The following is a 23,032-nucleotide window of genomic DNA, read 5'->3' on the forward strand; positions in this document are numbered from 1 at the left end:
GTGCTGGCCTCTCTCCATCCCCACCCCTCCCCCACCTCCTCACCCCCCAGGGCCTGTGCTCATGTGCCTGCCAGGCCCCTCAGGTGCCCTGACTGGGCTGCCTGGGGCGGGGGCCCTGCTCACACTGGTGGGAGGCTCAGGGCAGGGGTCCTGATCGGCCCCCAAAGCCTGGCTCAAGGTTGGGACTGAGACCCAGGCTGGCCAGCCCCACTACCCAGTCATGCCTTCCCCTCAGAGGGCATGGGTAGAACCGGGCACCAGGACAGGCTCTGGCCCGACGGCCCCAAGAATCTCCTGAGAAGCGCTGGTGTGGCCTGGCTGGGTGTGGGCCGGGGGCGGCTCCAGGAGCTGCAGGTGCTGTTTGAAGTCCTCCGCGGTGGAATCAAAGCTCAATGTAGTCACAGCTGAAATCCACTAAGAAGCCCCGCAGGGCTCAGGCCCAAACTGGCTCACCTGGGCGTCCTCGGCACCCGTGGCCGGCCTGTAGGCGGGAGCCCGTGGGCACAGGTCCCGCGCTCCCCCAGTGCTGTGCGGAAAGTCTCTGGGCGGCTGTGGGGACACTCGGGGCTCAGAGCGGTCACGGTGCTGCCTCAGCCAGGCCTGTAGGATGAAGGCCACAGCTGCGCTTGGTGGCCAAGCTGAAGAGCGTCTGCTGTGTGAGCCTGTGAAGCCACCCCTTGGTGAGAGTGGGGGAGCCTGTGACTCCTATTTCTCACCTTCCTGGGTCCCAAACTTGTCCAGTGTCCTCCTGGGGGGACGGCAGGCCCAGGACGCTCAGAGGCCCACGGAGTCACGGCGGGAGGGGGACACTCGAGAGGCAGTGGCAGCGTGCCCTCCAGCTGAGCGCGGACTCGCAGGCTCCCAGAGTGGGCCCAGGGCACCAACACCTTTCTGAAATTAGCTGCACTAACCGGCTGCTGGTGCGAGCCCCCAGAGCTCCTCCCTGGCCCAGAAACTGCTGCCCGAGCCCCGCGCCTGCAGGGGCCCCTCATGGGACCGTGATCCAGGCCAGGCCGCCCAGGGGACGTGCAGGCGTAGGGGGCAGGGGCGGCGAGACTGGCGGTGATGCTGTCAGTGTTCGGAAGAATAAAAAACGGTGTGTGGGTCGCTCTGACACCTTCCAGGCAGGGTCTCCGAGGAGGGCTCAGAGACGAAGGGGAGAAAGTGCCCAAACAGACAGGACCACGGATGGGTGCTGTCCCTGCCTGCTCCCAGTGTGGCTCCGACCTTTGGCCTGTCCCTCACCAGGTCACCTCTGAGCTACCCAGTGCCACCCCCGGCTGCTGTCAGCTCCAGCTCCATGTGGGGGGACAGTGCCACTGGCTTCTCCAGAGACAGACTCCTCCGCATGGCTCCCCACTGAGGGCAGGCAGCCGGGCAGAGGTGGGCAGAGGTGAGGAGCCGTCAGCAAGAGCGCCACTCCACCTGGTTAAACAGCTCATGAAAACCTATAGACAGTTTCTACATTATCTTTGAAAGTTTGAAAATGATTTGCAAAAACAGTTTAAGCTCTTAGACCCACAAGTGCAGGACTCCTGTTCTCTGCCAGGGGTCAGGGGTCTCTGTGGGGACCATGGACTTGCACCCCCACCCCAGCCTGGGCCTGGGTTTAGTGTGGGGCTCCCTCCGCCTGCCTGGACCCTGTCTGCTGCCTTCCTGGGTGCAGAGCTTGGTCTCAGAGGCAGACACTAGGTTTACAGGAATCTGAACATCATCCCCCCCTCTGCACCCTCCCCCACTTAAATCTCCCAGGGGTGGGTCTGTCTGACAGAGGAGGGAATGAAGCTGACCAGTGTCCAAAAGGCACTGTCCTGATTGGCCGAATGGAGCCACTCTGGTAGGTGAAGAAGCTGATTGGGTGGGGTGGGGGCGGGGTGGGGAAATACAGCTATACAGCGCTGATGGATGGGGAAGGCCTCCATCCTATTGGTTGAGGTGGGATTCCAGGAACTCCTTCATAAGGGCTGGCTCAGATGGAGAACTGCAGGGCAGGCAGGCGGTTCAGGGCGGGCTTCTCCCTGCCCTGCCGTTTGCATGTTTGCACGAGAGGCTCCTGTGTAGAAATGGCTGCTAGGCTCCATTTAAACAGTGTGAGCCCAGCCGGCCATGGGAGCCCTGTTTAGTGGGTATCTTCTTTCTCCAGTTACTGTCAACACCACCCTCTACAGATGTGAAAACCAGCTCACAGGCCGAACTACAACAGGCCCAGCCCGCTCCAGCTAGAGGATATTTAGAAAAAAGAGGGGCCAACGCTGGAGAAGTGGGAGGCAAAGGGTCTGTGTGGCTCCGCCCACGCTGCAAATTTTGGCAAATGACCTTTGAGGGGGCCAGACACTCCCACTAGTGGCCTTGGTGGGCAAGTTGGGCTGTGACTCCACATAAAACAGGGCTGCGTTGGAGAAAGGTGACTGAGCTGGGCAAGGCCACACCCAGCTCTCCCGCTCAGGTGTCCCCACCCCAGGTTCCCACCACAGGTCTCCTCACCCAGGTGTCCCCACCCCAGGTCTCCTCAGACCAGGTCTCCTCACTCAGAATCCCTCACTCCAGGTTCCTCCACCCCAGGTCTCAGGCCTCCTCACCCAGATCTCCTCACTCGGATCCCCTCACCCCAAATCTCCCCCCATGCTGCCTCTCCAGCGGCAAAGCCATGAGCACTCTGTTCTCCTAAAGGAGTGTTCTAGAAACCTAAGCGAGCTACATAATTATTGCTCACAATGTTTGGGAGGTCTGCCTCAGAGACATCAGGCCCCCCGTGCACAATTCCAGGCTGGACAGGTGGGTGGCAGAAGGCAAAGCTTGTCTTCCAACATGACACCATCCAAGGATCCAGGCGATGTCCCTGAGGGTCCGTGGAGGCGGGTGTGGGGGCGGGTGTGGGGGCAGGCGGGGAGGGGCGGCTTGGAGACAGAATGGCCTCGTCAGGCACAAGAAAGGGAGCTGTGGCATTTGCACCCTGTAGCCTGGTCTCCCCGACCCACGTCCCATCCTGCCCCACCACCGTCTGCCACGGCGTCGCTGGTGATCTGGCCCACAGGGACCCTGGGCAATGTCAGCATGCATCTCTCAGAGCCTCTCATGACGGAGGTGCTACTGCAGCCAGTGGGTGGAGGCTGGGCTGCTGTCCCCACCTGTCGGCGTGCCTTCCCTCCCTCCTTGATCCCCGGGCCCAGCCCTGTGCGAGGCAGGGATGTGCACGTCCCATCTTCTGGGGGTCCCTGTGTAAGGGGCAGAAGCGCCAACAGCAGCGCAGGGTGGAAAATGCTCTCCCCAATGTCTGGAGGACCCTGAGCAAGGCCTCGAGCCTAGGGGTGCGGGGCGGATCTTGGAGGAGGGTCCCAGCAGCCCTGTCAGGACGGCATTTGGGTTCACCTGTACTCCCAAAGGCACTTCTTGAGAACTTTCTATGGGCACTCATTTACTTTGGGGAAAACAGAAGCCGGGAGGTGGTGTGATGGATGCTGTCTGCTGTCAACTGGTGCCCCAGGCCTGCTCCGGCCTCTAGGTGGCGCCGCAGGCCCACACGGCACGGCTCCGGGTTGGAAGGGCTGCAGCCATCGAAGGTGAAATTCCGGGCCCTTAACTCTCCTACACATTTCAAGCTTCTGTGATGCGGTGACATCAAGGGCACTTACTGTGCTAGGAATGAAAATGGAGAAACCTGTTACATTTCCACTTTTCACTTAAAGCCAGAATCAGAAGTCCACTCCACGTGAACATCACATTTTAACACAAACAGCCATCTTTTCCCTTAGCCCATGTAGAGGCATCATTTGCCATGTGTAGGCCTCTTACAGGAAGGGCTGCCTTCCGTGCTCTGTTCTGCCTTCAGTCTGTCACTACGCTGCCTGGTGCTGACTGTTGCCTGGGAGCAGGGACGCTTTCAGAAGGAGGGGAGAGCAGCCTCTGAAGACCATTGCGGCCCCCAGACCTCCCTCTCCCAGACCCAACTGGAGACCCAGCGGGGCCGTCTCAAGCCCTTTTTTGTGGTTCTGTCCACACCGATGGGATGCCCTTTGCTGAAGACATGGAGGGTCAGATGTAAAGTATTTCCTAGAATTTTGTGGGAGGAAAGAGCTGGCGGAAACGGGGTTTGTAATCAAGGTTACATTCCGAAGCTGCCGGTCAGTCTGCCGAGCCCAGGTTGTTCGGGATTCCCAGCAAACACTGGAGACCTCGCTGGTATGAGTATGGGGAATCTTACTGCTTTTTAAAAATGATCAGTAGACTTATTTTTTAGAGAAGTTTTAGGTTTGCAGGAAAACTGAACAGCGAGGACAGTTTCCCCTAATTCCCTGCCCTGCTGACCGTGTGCAGGCGGCGGTACATTTGTCACAATGAATGACCTGGCACTGAGGTGCTATTAACTACAGCTGGCACTTGATCCAGATCTCTTTAGTTTTTACCCAGTGTCCTCTCTGTCCCAGGACCCACAGGATGTTTGGCCCTCCCGTCTCCTCCGGGCTGGGGCCATGTCCCTCGGCCTGCCTGTTCTGGGGTGTGCTGGCCAGGGTGTCTGCAGGCTGCCCCTTAGTTGGGTTTGTCAAGTGGTTTTCTCCAGGTCAGTTGGGGGGATGGTGACTGCTTCTTGGACCATGACCTTTCTGTAGGTCCTGCTTCCCTCCCCTGAGAGGGGGCCGGGCTGGGGAGGGGCAGTGGTCCTTTCTGTCCTGGAGAGGAGAAGGAGAGAGCGGAGGAGCCAGTGCAGGGCCAGCAGCCCGGCTGGGGGAGCAGGTGGGGACACAGAAGCAGCAACGACAAAGTAAGGCTGAGGGAAATGGGCCCGACGTCCTCAGCCCCTGGTGGGAGCCCTGGTGGCAGAGCCTCGGGAGCGAACCTGGCTAGAAGCCGCTGGTGGGAGCACGTGGCAGGGAGCACCTGGAGGGGAGCTCTGTAGCCCCTGCCAGCCTGGGGCCTCATCTCACGGGGAGCAGAGGCTCTGCTTCGGCAAGGACTGTCCAGGCCCTGCGGCCAGGGCTCAGCCCATCAGCCCCCCGGGATCCAGTGGGCACCCCGCCAGCCGCCATCTCCCACTGGGCTTGCTCTTCGGCTGAGCTCATGCGAATGTGCGTTCAGGCCCCCGTCTCCCCAGAATCCTTTGGCTTTTCTAGGGGCTTCACGCTTGCTGTGGGCGTTTCTCAGGGCCTCGAGGTGCGGCTTTCACCTGCTCGACCTCTCAGGACCCAGGTGAGGGTGAGGACCCTGATTCTGCTGGTGCAGAACCAGCGCAGGGCGGCTCTGCTCACAGGCACTGCTGCGCAGGGTGACTGGCTCCTGCGGGCCGGCTCGGCAGGAGCCGGAGGGGGGAGGGAGGGGGTGTAGTGCAGGGACCAGTGACACTCTGGGCTGAGTGGCTTGAGTTGGCCCTGGAGGTAGGGGAGGTGCTGGGAGACCTGACCCCTTTGGAACCCACTTCCCGGCCAGCCTCTTTGCCTGCTTAGCACTTGGCGGGGAGCAGCCTGGAACCCCGTGGCCACCTGGGCCTGACGTCTCGCTGCTGCTGCAGCTGGTTTGTGAAAAGCTGTTTCATTCCCAGAAAAAGTGCGTTTGGTTCCACTGCCGCCGACATATCTTCAGCCGAGTGACGGTGGAGGTTCCTGGCTTTTAATAGATGTTCCTAACGAGCCTGTTTCCTGTTGTCCCTCAGACAGGGGCTGACGGATGGCTGTACAGCCCGTCTGCAGGACTTACAGCCCGGCGCCTTCGCGGGCCTGGCGGGCTGTGAGCACAGCGTTCTCGCTGCGTTTGGTGAGAGCGTGTCTTGACCCTTCATTTCTGTCAAGTCACAGCCTGCTCCAGACTCCGCCTTCCTGTGCCCCGTGCCCCATGGCCTCCCCAGCGGAGGTTTCCTAACACTGAAAGCAGAAACAGGGCCCTGCTCCCCAGGAATCGAACTTTGGTGGTTTGTCTTCAGAAAAGCAAACCAAATGTTGAGCGGGGGTCTTGTGGATTGCTTCATCTATGGACGCATAGCCAGATCTTCCCATTTCACCGCCCCCCTTCTTCCTCCCCGTGGGGGCGGGAGCTTTTCTGTACAAGACTCGGGCCTCCATTTCACTGCCCGCCAGCTCTGCCCGGGGCTCTGAGCTCCCCTGTAAGACACGGGGTGGGGGTGGGGGTGGGGCGCGAGCAAGAGGCAGGAGGCAGGATGCCCCAGCTCACCACGCCCGTGCGCCTCCTGTGCCTGGAGTGGGGCTCACAAACGGTCCGGTGTTCCAGGGAAGGGCCTGCATTTTTCGGAAGCGGGGGGCGGGGTGGGGGTGGGGGGATTTATTGACCTTATTCCAAGTGGAAGAACTGGGTGTGTCAGGACAGAAATAGTGACTCTTGTTAATGTCACGATAATTTGTCAGGTGCCCTAAACGCAACCAGGGTTTCACTGAGCGAACCAAGCCCTGGCCGGGTGGCTCAGTTGGTTGGAGCGCTGTCCAGTGCACCAAAAGGTTGTGGGTTCGAGCCCCGGTTGGGGTGTATATGGGAGGCAACCGATCCATGATCTCTCTCTCTCTCTCTCTCTCTCTCTCTCTCTCTCTCTCTCTCTCTCTTCCTTTCTCTAAGAATCAATAAAACACATCCTCAGGTGAAGATTAGAAAAAGAGTGAAGCAAGGAGAGCTGGGGAGCTGGGGAGGGAAGGCAGCTCGCGGCAGCGGCGGCGGGAAGTTGAGTGCCGTCGTGGGCTGGGGCTCCAGGAGGCCGAACAGCTTCAATCAGGGGGTGCTCCTGTGACTGTCGCTGAGGGTCTGGTCTTGGAGGAAGAGCGGAGGGCGTCCACCCAACAGCGACTCCTGGTGGCCAGGAGGAGTTGGTGACAGCGCCGGGTAGCGGGGTGAACGTGTCATCAGGATCTGACGCCCCCAAATATACCACTTTGGCGTGAGGGTTATTTAGAGCTGCAGGCAATTGAGAATCAACAGATGCAGAAAGAAACCTTTTTGGAGCTTCGCTGTCTGACGGAAAGCAGAACTTCTGGGAGGTAGGCTGGTGCAAGTTCCTTCTCAGCGAGGCCCCGCCCAGGGGAGGGCCGGAAACAAACCCATCGCAGATCCCTCCTCTGGGGAAGCCGCGTGGCCCTGAAGGAGGTGGGAAGGCCCCTCACACCGGTGCAGGCGAACATTATCACAACTTTCTTAGGCCTCTGTTGTTCTCCTAAAACCTACTTGTCTTTCCTAAAGAAAAGCATTTGTTTTTCCCATAAGAACCCTCTTCTCCCTTCCCCTCCCCCTGATAATGTATATAAGCATCTAATTGAAACCATTTACTCAGCCAGCTACTTTTGTTGGCTACCATGTGCCTATGAATAAACTTTTTTCTTCTGTTAATTTGTTGCTTGTCTGCTTAATCCACAGGCCCCGTCACTGAACCTAAGAGGGTACAGGAAAAGGTTTTTCTTCCCCGATAGCCCTCTTTCACCACGAAGGCTCCCGACCTGCTAGAAATGGAGGTGGGTGATGGGATGGGGGTGGAGGGAGTGGGGCTGGAGGTCCTCCACACCTTCCATCTGTCCCTGCTCCCCAATGTGTGACATCGTGTTCGTAAAACTCACCAGAATGAGTGGCGGTGCTGCCTGCCTCCTGCCGGCGGTCTGGCCCCAGGTGCTTGAGGGTTAGGGAGCTGCGGAGGGCGGGAGGAGGGGCAGGTGTTTCTCGTGCGAGGATTTGGGGTGGGAGGGGCAATCTGGGTCCCAAATACACAAGGGCTGCGGGAAGGGTGAAATTTGGAAATTTCTTCAGCTGATGCAATTGTTCTGTTCTCTGATGGAACCGGACAGAACCTGACGGAACCTGGAACTAACAGGGCCTGAGGAGACGTGATGGAACCAGGCTCTCCCTCCAGGGGGCGTCCCCGGGAGAGGAAATGGTGCTTTTCATCAGGAAAGAAGCATTGTCATGTGACGGTGAGTGAGAAAGGCCCCAGTGAAGGCGGGAGGGCGCCTCTGGAGGGGGGACAGGACCCGTCCCTGGGGCAGGCGACTCATCATGGTCTTCCGTCGCTCCAGATAGAGGACAAAAGGTTTTTTTTTTTATTAGTTTTTTCTTGTTTTTGGTATTAGTTGGGTTCAAATGTCCCACGCAGGAAATGAAGGGGGGTGCTGTGTGCCTCACGGCATCCACACTTGTCAGCTCCTTGGTTCTCAGAGAGAAGCATGAACCTGGGCTTCATTGCCGGGCCCCGGGAGAGGCCAGGCCTCAGGGAGCTGCAGGTCGGAGCCCCGGGCTGCCCTGCACACAGGCCGCCTCTTGCGCCTCCTGCTGGCCGCAGGCTGCACTCTGTACGGATGGAGGTGTGCTGACAGGGCTCTATCATTAGAAACTTGGTTTTTAGGTCGCTATGGTGAGGAACCCGTATTTCCATGTAGATACAGAAAAACAAGGTTTCTGAATCTTGGGTAGCTCCTTGGAAATCAGGCTGGCTTTTCAGGGAGAGACACTTTAGATTTAAAATGCAAAAGTGTTTGCCCCAGCCGGTTTGGCTCAGTGGATAGAGCGTCGGCCTGTGGACTGAAAGGTCCCAGGTTTGATTCCAGTCAAGGGCACATGCCCAGGTTGCGGGCTCAATCCCCAGTAGGGGGCGTGCAGGAGGCGGCCGATTAATGATTCTCTCTCATCAATGTTGTTTCTGTCTCTCCTTCCTTCCTCTCTGAAATCAATAAAAATATATTTTAAAAAATAAAATGCAAAGTGTTTGACGCGGCTCTTTAACATCTCGCCTGCTGAGAGGGCATCTGTTGAGCATTACGTGGGCCCTGCTTTTGTGGTCATGAGTCCAAAATGGCCTGTTTAACCCCGGGCAGAAAATTAAAGCAACAGTGAGCCCGCCATGCGGGGAACAGACGTGGTGTCTCGACCTTGAAACGGGCGAAGGCGTCTTTTGCTTTTGCCATTGGCCTCTGTTTTGTGTACTGGTGGCGTCTGGTGTCGCTCCATTGCCTGGCGTAGGCCGTGACCTTCCTCCCTCCGCATGAGGGTGCATGTTGGTTCTTAAACCCTCCCCAGGGATTAAGGTTGCGGTGGGCTTGCGTTGTGACGGGTGGGAAGCACTGGCTGGCGCTGTTTTACCGGCTCGGGGTCTCGACCTGGCCGCCGGGTCCTTCCTTACGCTCTGTGATGACTGGGGCCCTTTTCTCAGAAAATAAAACGTCCTGGACAATAATGTCCTTTGATCAAATGATCTTAACAAGGGGGCGCCCGAGAGAACGTGAAAAGGCTAAGGTCGCCCCTCCCATCGGTTTTCAAACACCCACCAAAGGTTGGTGCCCTCAGGCAGCCGGCCGTCCTCCAGGGGTGGGCTGTGTGTGGGCCCTGTGAGCCTCCCACTGAACCCTGAGGTCCCCCCACATCCGGACCCTGGAGGGGCCGCCGGAGCCTGTGCTTTTCAGGGGCTCAAGGAAGACGAGTGGAAACAATGCAAAGACCAGCACCCCAAACTTCACCAAGGACTTGAACAGACACTTCCCTGGAGAAGATAGACAGCTGGCCAACAAGCACCTGAAAAGACACTCAGCAGCTGCCCTGGCTGGTTTGGCTCAGTGGATAGAGCGTCAGCCTGCGGACTGAGGGGTCCCAGGTTCGATTCCGGTCAAGGGCACATGCCCAGGTTGTGGGCTCGGTTTCTGGTGTGGGGTGTGCAGGAGGCAGCTGATCAGTGATTCTCTCTCATCATTGATGTTTCTATCTCTCTCCCTCTCCCGTCCTCTCTGAAATCAATAAAAATATATTTTTAAAAAAAGACACTCAGCAAATGCAAATCAAGACCATCACCAGATACCACTTCACACCCACTGTGGTGATTGTAACACAACATGCAACATCACAAGTGCTGGTGAGGACACGGAGAAGTGAACCCCGTGTGGGAATGCGAAACAGCCGCTCGGTGGAACACAGACTGGCAGTTCCTACAGAAGCTAAACAGGGGGTACCATATGATCCAGCAATCCCGCCTGTAGGTGTGCACCCTGAAAACAGGGGCTTGAACAGGTACTTGGGTGCCCCTGTTCATTTCAGCATTGTTGGCAGCTGCTAAAGGCAGACACAGCCCGAGTGTCTCTAGATGGAGGGATGGATGAGCGGGATGTGGAATATTATTCAGCGGGGAAAGAAGAAGCACTGACATGCTACGATGTGGACGGACCTTGAAAACATTAAGTGAAATAATCCAGACACAAAGGGCCAATATTTGTCTGAGTCCACTTATATGAAATGTCCAGAACAGGCCACGCCATGGAGATGCAAGTATGCCAGTGGTTCCCAGAGGCTGGGGGAGGGGAATGGAGGGCCTGCTAACGGGCTAATGGGTGGGAATGTTTGGAACTAGGTAGAAGTGGTGGTTCGATAGACGTATTCACACATCAGAGAGGAGCAAGCCTCCTTCCCCACCTTCGAGTGAGGATGCTGACGGTGGTGTCGCGGTGACAGTGTATGGCTTTGAGGGGCCAAGCCAAGGATTTGCCTCTCTCTGTCCCCCCTTCCCACCTGGCTCCTCGGACTGAGAGTTGTAAAGTGGGGTTTTGGAGGAGACCCCCTCCTCCCCAGGCCAGGAGGATGCCGGGAGACGTAACTGTGAGTGCATCTGGGCCTGTTTTTCAGGGATGTTTCTTGCGACGACAAGAGCCATCCTGCGACCTCACGGCGGCACACGCAGCCCTGCTCTTGGCGGGTTCGGCTGGAGTGAGCTCAGCGAGGCTGCAGACATCTTCCCGGCAGAGTCCCCGGGGAAGCCTACATTTCAGTCACACGCTCTACATTTTCATTAAGAGCTTTCACCCGGAGAAAATGATGGATTCGATTTTCTTGTTGGAAAGGAGCCAGATAACATTAGATGCCTCTCAGCCCCGCCGCCCACCCCGCCCGCTCCGCCTGCTCCGCAGCCTCACGTGGTCCGCTCCCGGCACAGGCACCGGCGCTGTTCATGCGCTGAAGGCCGTGATGTGCTCCTGCCTCCTGAGCCTCTGCTCTGATTGCACGTGTGACTGCGCTCCCACTTTCAAGTCAGGACGGCTTTGGGCCGGGCTCTGCTCTGGGTGTGTGGTTTTCTGTTCTCCCCAGAGCTTGTTAGGGTTTGGGCTGTAAAGCTGGTAGAACAAAAGACATGAATCTGTCTCTTCCGGTGTCTCCCAAGTTCTCACTCTTCTTCGCAGAGTTAACGGGCTGTTCCTTGCATCTAGATAAGAATTAAGTTTGTCTCCAACCAGCCACATTTTAGCAAAGCCTGGTTTTGATAGGCAGCTGTCTCCTGCCACTGTGTGTGGATGCTGAATTTTAAAACAGTTGTCATTGCTTCTTTTTCTTCTTTTTTTTTTCAAACAATAAAGTCCTGTTTTTAATTTTTATTTATTATGATTTTTTAATTTAAATGCTTTATTGTTTAAAGTATTACATATGTCTCTTCCCCCCTCCCCCCATTGACCTCTCCTGGCCAACCCTGCCCCCCAGCACATGCCCTACTGTCTGTGTCCATTGGTTATGCTCTTATGTAGGCACACAAGTCCTCTGGTTGATGTCTTACCGCACCCCCCCCCCCCCCCCGCCCTGGCCTTCCCTCTGAGGTTGGATGGTCTTTTCGATGCTTCTCTGTCTCTGGATCTATTTTTGTTCAGCGGTTTATGTTGTTTGTTATATTCCACAAATGAGTGAGATCATGTGATATTTATCTTTCTCCCACTGGTTTATTTCGCTTAGCATGATGCTCTCCAGGTCCATCCATGCCGTTGCAAATGGTAAGAGTTCCTTCTTTTTTACAGCAGCGTAGTATTCCATCGTGTAGATGTACCACAGTTTTCTAATCCATTCATCTACTGATGGGCACTTAGGCTGTTTCCAAATCTTAGCTATTGTAAATTGTGCTGCTATGAACACAGGGGTGCATATATCCTTTCTGATTGGTATTTCTGATTTCTAGGGATATAGTCCTAGAAGTGGGATCACTGGGTTAAATGGGAGTTCCATTTTTAACTTTTGGAGGAAACTCCATACTGTTCTCCACAGTGGCTGCACCAGTCTGCGTTCCCACCAGCAGTGCACGAGGGTTCCTTTTTCTCCACATCCGCGCCAGCACTTGTCATTTGTCAATTTGTTGATGATAGCCATTCTGACAGGTGTGAGGTGGTACCTCATTATCATTTTGATGTGCATTAGTGACTTTGAGCATGTTTTCATACGTCTCTTAGCCTTCTGTATGTCCTCTTTTGAGGTCCGTTGCCCATGTTTGATTGGGTTGTTTATCTTCCTTTTGCTAAGTTGTATGAGTTCCGTGTGAATGTTGGAGATTAAACCCTTATGGAGATAACATTGGCAAATATGGTCTTCCAGGCAGCGGGCTCTCTAGCTGTGTTGCTGATGGTTTCCTTTGCTGCGCAGGCAGTTGTTACTCCTTACTGCATCACGGCAAGAGAGGAAAGATGTCGCTGCGTGAAAACAGGCTCAGGTCCCTCGGGGGAGACCGCTAGGGCATCGCTGGCTGCAGTGGGTGCCAGAGCCGCCGTGTCTTTAAATTAACTTCCATGTGGAATGCAGCAGAAACCGTAGGCAAATTTCAGACAGCCTCGCCCCCGTATGTCGCAGCAGCTTAGATGAATCGCGTTTAAAGCTCAGCATCCACAGGCAGGAGGAGCTGGCGGCTGCAGGGCGGTCTCTGTGCTGTGTGCGGACGGCGGCTGCAGGGCAGTCTCTGTGCTGTGTGCGGACGGCGGCTGCAGGGCGGTCTGTGTGCTGTGTGCGGACGGCGGCTGCAGGGCAGTCTCTGTGCTGTGTGCGGACAGCGGCTGCAGGGCGGTCTCTGTGCTGTGTGCGGACGGCGGCTGCAGGGCGGTCTGTGTGCTGTGTGCGGACGGCGGCTGCAGGGCGGTCTGTGTGCTGTGTGCGGACATCCGGCTGCAGGGCGGTCTCTGTGCTGTGTGCGGACGGCGGCTGCAGGGTGGTCTGTGTGCTGTGTGCGGACATCCGGCTGCAGGGCGGTCTCTGTGCTGTGTGCGGACGGCGGCTGCAGGGCGGTCTGTGTGCTGTGTGCGGACAGCGGCTGCAGGGCGGTCTCTGTGCTGTGTGCGGACGGCGGCTGCAGGGCGGTCTGTGTGCTGTGTGCGGACATCCGGCTGCAGGGCGGTCTCTGTGCTGTGTGCGGACGGCGGCTGCAGGGCGGTCTGTGTGCTGTGTGCGGACAGCGGCTGCAGGGCGGTCTCTGTGCTGTGTGCGGACGGCGGCTGCAGGGCGGTCTCTGTGCTGTGTCCGGACGGCGGCTGCAGGGCGGTCTCTGTGCTGTGTCCGGACGGCAGCAGACGCCTCTGCAGGCAGATCTGAGTCCATGGTCCCCTGGAGTCGAGAGGAATGTGTGGTCGGGCGCGTCGTGGCCAGACGACCTGGTCACAAACGAGCTGACTTTCCCAGGGATGGAGACCCTGTCGGTTCTCTCTGCGCCGTCTTCTTCCTGCGGCACGGCTTGGCCACGGCTGCAGACACCCGCTCCCTGAACGTTAATGTCCCACAGGGTGTGGCTTGGCAGCGGGAGGCAAGTTAATGGGCAGTGTCGTTGGTTTCCTGGTGCTGCTGCCCAAATACCGCAGACGTTTTTGGGCGCAGGAGACATCAGGGAAGCCCCAGGGGCAGAGGCCTGGACCGAGCAACTTGGCAAGTGATGTGTGGTCGGCCTGGCTGCCCCCGGGGCTCAGGGTGAGACCATGACGGCCATTCCTTTCTTTCTTCTTTTTTTTTTTTACTTTAAAGAGAAATCCTTTTATTTCCTTGTTTCACAAGTAAAGCTGGCTGAACGGGTTGCTTTCTGGGATTCGTCAGAGGCCAAGTCCCTTATCCTTGTCCGACTCCTCCGACTCTTCCTTTGCTTCAGCCTTGGCCGGGGCCGTGGCGGCAGCGCGAGCAGCTGCACAGATGCAGACGGATCCGCCAGGAAGGCCTGACCGCGGCCGCCCGTGGAGGGTGTGATCCGTCTCCACAGACAAGGCCAGGACCTGTGTACCCACTGACGATAGAATGGGGCACCGATGGCACAGCTGGGTCACCAGTCGGCAGACTCGCTGGTAACATGGCGGACGCTTCCAGGAAGCGGGGATTCCCCTGAGATGCCAGGCTCTTCCGGCTGTGACGCCGCCATGGTCATGATCCACCCAAGGAGAGGGGCGCTGCTCAGCACGGCCAGCGGCGTGGCTTCGTCCCCAGGCGTGATCAGCTGCACGTCACTGGGGTTTCAATGGTGCCCTAAGGCCTGCGAGGAGGAGCCTGCTCGGCCCGTCCAGTGTCAGGGCTGCGCAGGACTCCCGGGGCGATGACACCAGCACGGGCGGCAGCTGGCATCTTACTGGCTTGCGGTGTGTCCCTGACGTCAGTGAGGTCCTCTTGGTGGCCACGCAGCCCGCCTTCCCGGGAGGAGGAGGCAGCAGTTCCTCCAGAGCCACTGCTCCCCGGGGCCCTGGATGGCCTGCGCGTCATGGAGTCCTGCCCATCAGCGCCACAGCCTCCCCGCGGGGCGTGCGTCTGCGGCTCCTGCCTGGGGCCCGCCTCGGCGCCCCCACAGGGAGGCATTTCGATCATCGCCCGGCAGCCGGGTGCCCTTAAGGGCGTATTGGACTCCCAGGTCGCCCCGTCTTCCCTGCCGCCTCAGGGGTTGCCACACGGGCTCAGAGGATGTGGCTCACGAGGACGCCTGCCCAGAGCCATGGCGGCCGTTTGCACAGTTATGTGTCGTTCACGGTGCCGTCACCTTCGGGGCCAGTGCTGGCCGCGGGCTGACTAGTTGGGCTGCCGGTCGACTTGCTGATTCACTCTCCCCTGTGCCAGGCACGCCAGGAGGAACTGGGCACACAGCAGTGAGCGGTGGCAGGCTGCCTCCCGGAGCCACGCTGCCCCCACGGCACCACTGGCGGCTCCCGGCCACCGAGCCCCAGAGACGCAGCTGGTGCGGACGGAGGCACCCTGAGTGCAAATCACACACCCGACGAGAAGACTGAGCCCCCAAACAATAGCGAGTTAATACATTTTCTCTTCCTCACAGGGCGGACGGTCACGCTTTGGGCACGTCGGCTGAAATGAAATGCATTATTAGGATTATTTCACCTGTTTCCTTTTACTCGTTGAGTGTGTGGCTACTGGAAAACTTAAAGGAGAACTGTGGCCCGCGATGTATTTCCTTTGGACCAGCCCACCTTCTGGGAGCACACATGCACACAGTCACACGTAAACACGTGCACACGAATGTGAACACACAGACATGCACACCATGAGTGAGCACATGCACAGACACCCACACCCGAGCGCACACAGGTGCAGGCCTCCTGCCCCCGAGCCCTTCATTCCTCTCCGAGTGCCTTCCCCGGACCCTGGCGCGCCCGCCCCGTCACAGTCAGGACAGGCCGGCTTCCCGCGGACGCCTGGGCAGGGAGGCCTCAGCGCCGGGAGGGGCAGGGAGGGAGACTTGCAGCCTCTCAGGGCAGAAGGGCCTGTCTCTGTCGGGATGGTCTGAGTCAGGCGTGTCCTGAGAGCCTGCCCGCAGAGGGGGAACCTGTGTGGGGCGAGGGGCACCTTCCCCCACGGGGCCTCCTTCCCGGCACGGGGACCGCAGGGGGCACGGGAGACACACCAGCCCCGCGCCACCCCCACCTCCCTCTGCTGCCACTTTTTCATGATTCAAAACAAATGGATTTTACCAGGTTCTTTTCTTTTAAAAAAAAATTGAGATGAAATGCACACACCATAAAATTAACCATTTTAAATTCAACGATCCAGTGGCATTTAGCACATTTAGAATGTGATGCACCCGCCACCACCATCTAATTCCAGAATATTTCCCTCATCCCCAGACACTGCGTACCCATTAGCACCAACCCCCGCCCCAGCCAGCACTGTGCACCCCCTGTCGGTGGATTTGCCTGTTCAGTCACATGCTATATGGCTCAGCATCACGTGTTCTGGACGAGTCAGTCACGTGCTATGTGGCTCAGCATCACGTGTTCAGGGGGCATCTGTGTTGTAGCGTGTTTCATGCTTCACGCCTCTTTTCATTCCCATCCCCTCCCCTCCCCTTGGCAAACAGCAGCTTGTTCACTGTATCTGTGTGTCTGTTTCCATTTTGTTTTTTTAGATTCCACAGATAAGTGAAACCATATGGTGTTTGTCTTTCTCAGTCTGACTTATTTCACTTAATACAATACCCTCTAGGTCCATCTATGTCGCCACAAATGGTAAGATTTCATTCTTTTTTATGGCTGAGTCATATTCCATTGTGTGTGTGTGTGTGATGTTGTCTTTGTCCATTCATCTATCGCTGGACACCTGGGCTGCCTCCCTGTCCTGGCTATTATTAGCGATGCTGTAATGAACATAAGGGTGCATCTATCGAATCTGTGTTTTTATTTTCTTTGAGTAAATACCCAGAAGTGGAATGGCTGGATCGTAAGTTGGTTCTATTTTCAATATGTTGAGGGACCGCCATACCGTTTTCCACGGTGGCTGCACCAATTTACAGTCCCACCCACAGTGCCCGGGGCTCCTTCCCCCACAGCCCGCCAGCACGTGTTTGCTGACTCACTGATGGTGGCCATCCTGACAGGTGTGAGGTGATACCGCATCTGGTCTTTTTTTCATACGAGGAATTGCAGCTATGGCGCCGAGAGAGGGTCACCTGGCGCCCCAGAAGGTCCTGGGCTCCATAGGAATGTCCGTCTCACTCCAGCTCCAGCTCTCCTGAGAGAGGAGGGGCCGAGGCCGGTGCTCAGGGCCCCGCTGAGGCTGCGCACCTTCGGCTCCGGGGAAACCCCTGAGAGTGAGGCAGGGAGCGGCCCCTGAAGCCGCTGGTTAGGGTGCGAGTTGGGCAGGGGAGGCCGCTCCCCTCACTGTGGTCTCGATGTGCATTTCCCTGTGATGAGTGAGGGGAGCATCTTTTCATGCGTAACGGAATGTCCCCTTTGGAGAAACATCGATTTAGGGCCTCTTCCTGTCTTAAATGGAAGTTTGCTTTTTAAAAAGATGTCACCCATTCCTTTTTATGGCAGTGACACTGCAGCGTGCGGACGAACACGTCTGTTCACTGGCCGCCCGCCGATGGGCACTGGGTGGCCTGCGCCTTTTGCCGGTCACGCTGCGGTGAACGTGGGGCATAAGGTGTTGACTGACACCGGCCTTCGCTCTTTGAGGTCTGCGCCCGGGGCGGGGGCGGGGCGTGGGGCACTCGCTTCGTTTCTCTCCGTTTCTCTGCAAGGCCGGCTCCGGCTCCTCTCCCGCAACCCCCTCCAGTCCCTCAAGGAAACCTTGCCTTTCGCCTCGAGACCCTAACACACCGAGCCCCACCCACGGCCTGGAAAGCCAGATGCGTTAATGCCCCACGAGTGACATGCCTGGGGCTCAGGGGACAGAAGCCAAAACCTGGCTCAAGTGCAGAGCGAGGCCTGTGCCCACAGGAGGCCTTTAAAAGGCAGATTAAATGCCAGGACCGTTAGGATAAGACGGATCCAGAATTCACTTTCCCGGCCCCCGGCTGAGAGCAGGGAAAGGGCTGGGATGTTCCTGGCGCCTGCGACCTTATCTTTCACCTGAAGGGGCTGGCACTCCACATCCCGGGGGTGGGGCCAGGCCCAGCCTTACCTGGTGCCAGTTGGGGTGTGCAGTGGGGGGAGGGGAGTGTAAGGAAAGTAGAAGAGCCCTAGCCAGTTGGCTCAGTGGATAGAGCGTCAGCCTGGGGACTGAAGGGTCCTGGGTTCGAGTCCGGTCAAGGGCATGGACCTTGGTTGCAGGCTGGATCCCCAGCCCCGGTTGGGCATGTGCAGGAGGCAGCCGATCCATGTGTCTCTCTCACATGGATGTTTCTCTCTCTGTCTCCCCCCCCCCGACCCGCTTCCACGCTCTCTAAAAATCAATGGACAAACACCCTCGGCTGAGGATGAACAACAACAAAAATAATAAAATAAAATTTCTTTTAAAAAAAGGAGAGAGGTAAACGGGCTGCGCAGGGCACAGCGTGGGAGGAGGCTGGGGTCCGCGGGGTCACTGATGGGGGCGCGGGCCGCGGGCCGGGGAGCCTGTCTGTCTGCTGGGAGGCTCCGTCCGTCCGGGCTGGGCGGGCCCGGTCTCTCTCAGCAGCGTTTAGTACATTCACAGTGTGCTTTTTTGGTTTGTTTATTTATTTTTGCATTTCTATGGAGTTTATCAGGGTGACATTCGTAAAAGTATTTAGGTTTCAGGCGTACAATCCTGTAACACATCACCTGTATGTTACACTCACAACGTTGTGCAACCAGCCCCTATGTCTAGTTCCAGAACATTTCACCCCCCACATGAAACCCCAAGTTCGTTAGCAGCCCCACCCCCCCAGCCCCTGGGACCTCCAATCTGCTCCCTGACCCTGCGGATCTGACTGCGCGAGGGACCTCACAGAAGGGAGCCTGCAGGGCTGATCCTCTGTGTCTCCTCGTTTTCCCGAGCACCTCAGGGGTCAGCCCGGTGCTGCCTGTGTGGGGTCCCCTCTCCTCACAGTGGGGACTGACTCCCGCACTGTGCGGGGGGCGCCCGGCTGCTGTGCCGTGACCCCGGCTGCTGTGCCGTGACCCCGGCTGCTGTGCCGTGACCCCGGCTGCTATGCCTTGACCCCAGTTGCGGTGGACACGACTGCGTGTCACCCGGGTCCCAGGAGCAGACGTGCTGGGCCACGTGGCGAGTCTGTGTTTGACTCTGCGAGGAGCCCCTTCTGTGAAACAAGGGTGCCCACCCTTGGGCGATGGAGAGGCCGCACCACGTGGTCCGGGCGCCGGGAGGTGGCGGGGCTCAGGCTGCAGTTCCAGGCGGAGCGTCTGCGGGAAGGACCGCAGGCGGAGCATTTGCGCACGTCTCTGTTGGGGTGCACGCTCCCCGCTGTAGATACACAATGTTCACGGACCCCGGCTCTCACAGACGCAGCGTGATGTTCGTGGGAAGGGGCCTGTAGATACAATATGTTTTCGGTCTTTGTCCCGGTTCTGGCGCCCACTCCTCAAGCCCCGGGCTCGCTGGGGACGGGAGGCTCTTGTGCGCCAATGAGTGGGGGGCAAGGGGCTCCTAGGCTCCAGGCCGGGCCGGGGCCCAGAAGGACCCAGGCATGAGTGGAGGGTTGGACCTTACAGCCCCACCTCTGACCCCCGCGACCCAAGAGGGGCTGGAGCCTGAGCTGACCACCCATGACCCATGGCTTCACCAGCCGTGCAGGGAACCTCCATGAAACCCTGAAGGAGGGGGGCGGAGACGTGGGCTGGCGAGCTGGGGGTGCTGAGTGGGGTGCTCCCGGAGAGGGCACGGGAGCCCGCACCCTTCCGCCTTCCCGGGCACCTCCTCTATTGCTGTCCCCGAGTGGCATCCTGTGTAACAGACCAGTAAGCACCAGTGTTTCCCTGAGCCCACGTGGAGCCCGGGGAGGGGTCACGGGGCCCTGATTTGCAGCTGCTCAGTCCGCAGTGCAGGTGACCACGTGCACTGTGACTGGGCCTGAGTGGGAATGAGCCGGTGGGGCCGAGCCCTCAGCCGTGGGCCTGTGTGCGGGCAGTCTCTGCCAGAATTGAGTTTAGTAGCGGGACACCCAGTTGGTGTCTAGTCAGGGAGGTGGTTGGTGGCCGGTTTGGTATCAGAAGGGCGGGGAGTAAACTCACGCCCTGCCTTCTCTCCTGACTCAGTGAGGCTGTGAGTGGGGAGGAGGCGAAGGCAAGGGAGGACGAGCCTGGCCTTGGTAACTGGCCCCCGAGTGTCCGCTGTGGGGTGCGTTCCTCTCGGCCGAGGGGACGTGTGGGGACCTCGTTAGGAAGCGCCTCCAGGGGCAGGAGGATTCGGTTTTGCTGCCTGTGGCCGGGCCGGGGCTCCCCCCGCGGCCTGCGGGCCTGACCCGTCGGGAGCGGAGGCCCCGGCCCGGCCCTGGGCTCCGGCCGTGCTGACGCCGGCGTTTCAGAGGAGCAGGAAGTGCCCGCGAGGAAAGCCGCAGCTTTTTTTTTGTTTAATTCCAGCCATTCTGCGGTTTTTGGAGATGGCCTTTCAAGATTGGGTTTTGATGTTTATCTCAAAGAGAATGCAGAAAAGCCCGTGGGTCAGCTCCAGAGAAAATACAGACCACGGAGAGAAGCGAGCTGGTATCTCACCAGGCAGCTGCGGGCCAGGCAGCAGGAGGAGCCTGGGGTGGGGCCGGTCCCGGGAGGAGCCCAGCACCTGCTCCCGGAAGCCAGCCTGGCCGGCAGGGCCGTCCCCACGTCCCCACGTCCCCACGTCCCCACGGGCAGCCAGGCTGTGCGGTGGTCAGGGGTTAGGCCCTAACCGTTAGGGGCGCAGTCTTTCGGTTGGCACCGCGGGCTGGGAAGTCCTTGCCCCGCTCTGGCCGCAGCGAGGGTGAGGGGGTCCCAGGGGTCCTGTTCGATGCCATTGGAATCCTCGAGGGTACAGAGGAACCGCTTCCCAGAAAACACGGTGAGAAGCGCCCGCTGTGGGCAAGTCGGGTGGCCGGGGAGAGAGGGAGGACAGTCCCCCCAGAACCTGCTCTTCCTCCGGGAGAGGGTCAGGGCCTGACCGCAGACCAGCCCTGAACTCGCCCTGCCCCCGACCACCGGTGCTGTGCGCCCGGCCTCTGAGAGCCACGCTCTTGCCGTGAGCACGAAGGGCATGGGGGCCCTTCGTCTGGGCCAGGACACCTGAGTTCACTGAGAGGAGTCTCTATGCCAGGAGGAGGGTCACAAGTTCTTGGGAGAAACTAGTCAACATGGAAGTTAGTCTGTGCGGCAGGTCCTCTGGGGAAGGAGGCGCCAGGCAGGTCAGCACCCCATGCCCACCACGAGGGGACAAGCAGGCCTCGATGGGTGCGTGGTGGGCTCCGGGGAACAGGCCAGTGTGTGAGCCCCTCCCTCCAGACCAGCTCCCACAGGCGTAGACTTGCCGACAGCCAGCTTTCGGAGGGCGCAGGCCCTTGCCCCGGGGGCACCCCATATGGTCTGTATGATGTTGCGCCAGGATGGGCAGTTCATCTTGGTGCACCTGAGCGGGTCGCCGCCTGGCATGTCCTGTCGGGAGCGCACGGTGTGCGTGGGGTTGGCGCCCTCGGTGCTCACGTTGGTCACTCCATCGGCGTGTGTCCACTCTTCCCCTTGGCAACCTTGAAACTTGGCAAATGTCCCGCTCCTCATCACGGTTGCCTTCCATTCACCTCATTTCCTAGTTTATTTTCATGCTCTGCCTGTCCAGCCTTGTCTGGTGGGAGCCCCTGGTTCTTGGGGGCCTTCCAGGACCCAAAGCTGCGGTCTCCGCCCAGCCCGGAACCCCCCAGTTCTCCGGGGAGCCTGGTGCTTTTAGTGAATGAAACGTGGGGTGTCACTGCCACTAGGCCCTCTGCCTCCATGTCTGTGACTTGTGGTCTCAACAGTGAGAATCCTGTTCCCGTGTGGCTCGGACACGTGTGTTCTCAGTCCTCCATGCCCTGGCCCCGGCCCCTGGCCCCGCCCCCCACAACGCCTCCGTCACCAGTGAGCACACCTGTCTTGTTTGTCCCTCCGGCGGCTTCAGGATTGCGCCCTCAGAAAGGGGCAGAGCTGCTCTGCCCGCCCGGACTCTGCTCAGAGTGAATCAGAAGCAGAAGGGACCCAGGAGGACGAAGGTGTGGCTCCCAATGGGGACCGTGGTGCCACCACCAGCTGCTGTGCAGTCACACCCCGTGCCTCATCTCCTCCTTTAGGAATCGGGGTGACACAGTGCCTCTCTTACTGGAATAAGGTCGTCTATGGAAGGCATGACGCGCTGCCTGGCGAGCCCTGGAAGTTGGGGTGGGTGTGCCTGTGGGCGTGCGCATTGGTGCGCCCGATGCTGTGTTCACAGAAGCAGGTGGTGCCCTTTGCCATGGGCGTTGCTCTGCGTCTGCCGCCCGGGCAGAGCCCTGCCTATTCCCCCCCCCCCCCGCACATACGTACACACACGCACACATGTGTACACGCACGTCAGAGGCCACGTGACACCCTCCATGGGACCCTAGGGAGCCGGTGGAGGTGCTGCTGCCTGCGGTGCCGGCTCCCGCCGCCCTCGTTGCTGAGCTCACTGGCCAGCAAACGCTCGGGTTTGCCCCGTGTGCGTGGTCTGCAGTCGCGCTGGGCACGTGGGCGCGGCACTGCCCGGCAGGCCCTCTGGCAGCCGCAGCCTCTGAGCCTCCCGTCTCCCTTCCGGTCTCCCTTCCAGGCTCTTCACCTCCCTTTCCTTTCAGGCACAGGCCTTGCTGCCTCCTATCGTTCACGCTCTTTTCTGGAGCCCCCAGGGCGTCCCGATGAGCACTGGGAAGAATCCACGTTGGCACCAGACGCAGAGGTGGTTCCGCGCTGCTGGGGTTGGCAGGCTCCACCTCCGGTGAGGGGACGAGGAGGGCGGCCGGTCCCACTGACTGCACCCAGTCCCTGTGCCCGCCTGGCACTCGGGCGCCTGTGCTTGTTTATGGGTCAGTGTGACTCTCCGGGGGCCGCTCCAACACAGAGCCATCCGTCCCCTCGCTGCCCGGAGCCCAGGAGGCCCAAACCGAGGTGCCAGGGCCCCACTCAGACCTGCGGGCGGGCTGCCTGCTCCTCCCAGCAGCCCTGCGTTCCGGGGAGAGTGGCCCCATCACCCCCATTCCTGCCTCCGTGGTCACTGGCTGCTCTTCTGTGTCTCCTCTTCTTATGGGGACGCCGGCCATTGGAGTCAGCCCCCCCCCCCCGCCCGCTCCAAGATGACCTCATTTTGACTAATTAACCCGCAGTGAATGGACCCCCTTCCACGTCAGGTCACACTTGGAGACACTGGGTGTCAGGACTCCCACATGTCTTTCTGGGGACACAGTTCAATCCACAACAGGGTCCCAGCTGTTTATCATCGTGTATTTGACAGTTTCAAAAGCCATTTACGTTTTTAAAATCAACTTTTAGAGAGAGGCACCGAAACACGAGTTTTCCCACCTCAGTGCTTCCAGCTCCACCCGAGACGGCCACCTCACGCCTCCCGGGCGCCCGGGATGCTCTGCGGCCCTGGCACACACGTCCGCCTCTCCCTGCACCTTCGTCGGTCTTCTTCGCCCAGCCACTCG

This window comes from Myotis daubentonii, chromosome 4, assembly GCF_963259705.1.
Source record: "Myotis daubentonii chromosome 4, mMyoDau2.1, whole genome shotgun sequence".
NCBI classification, from domain to species: Eukaryota; Metazoa; Chordata; class Mammalia; order Chiroptera; family Vespertilionidae; genus Myotis; species Myotis daubentonii.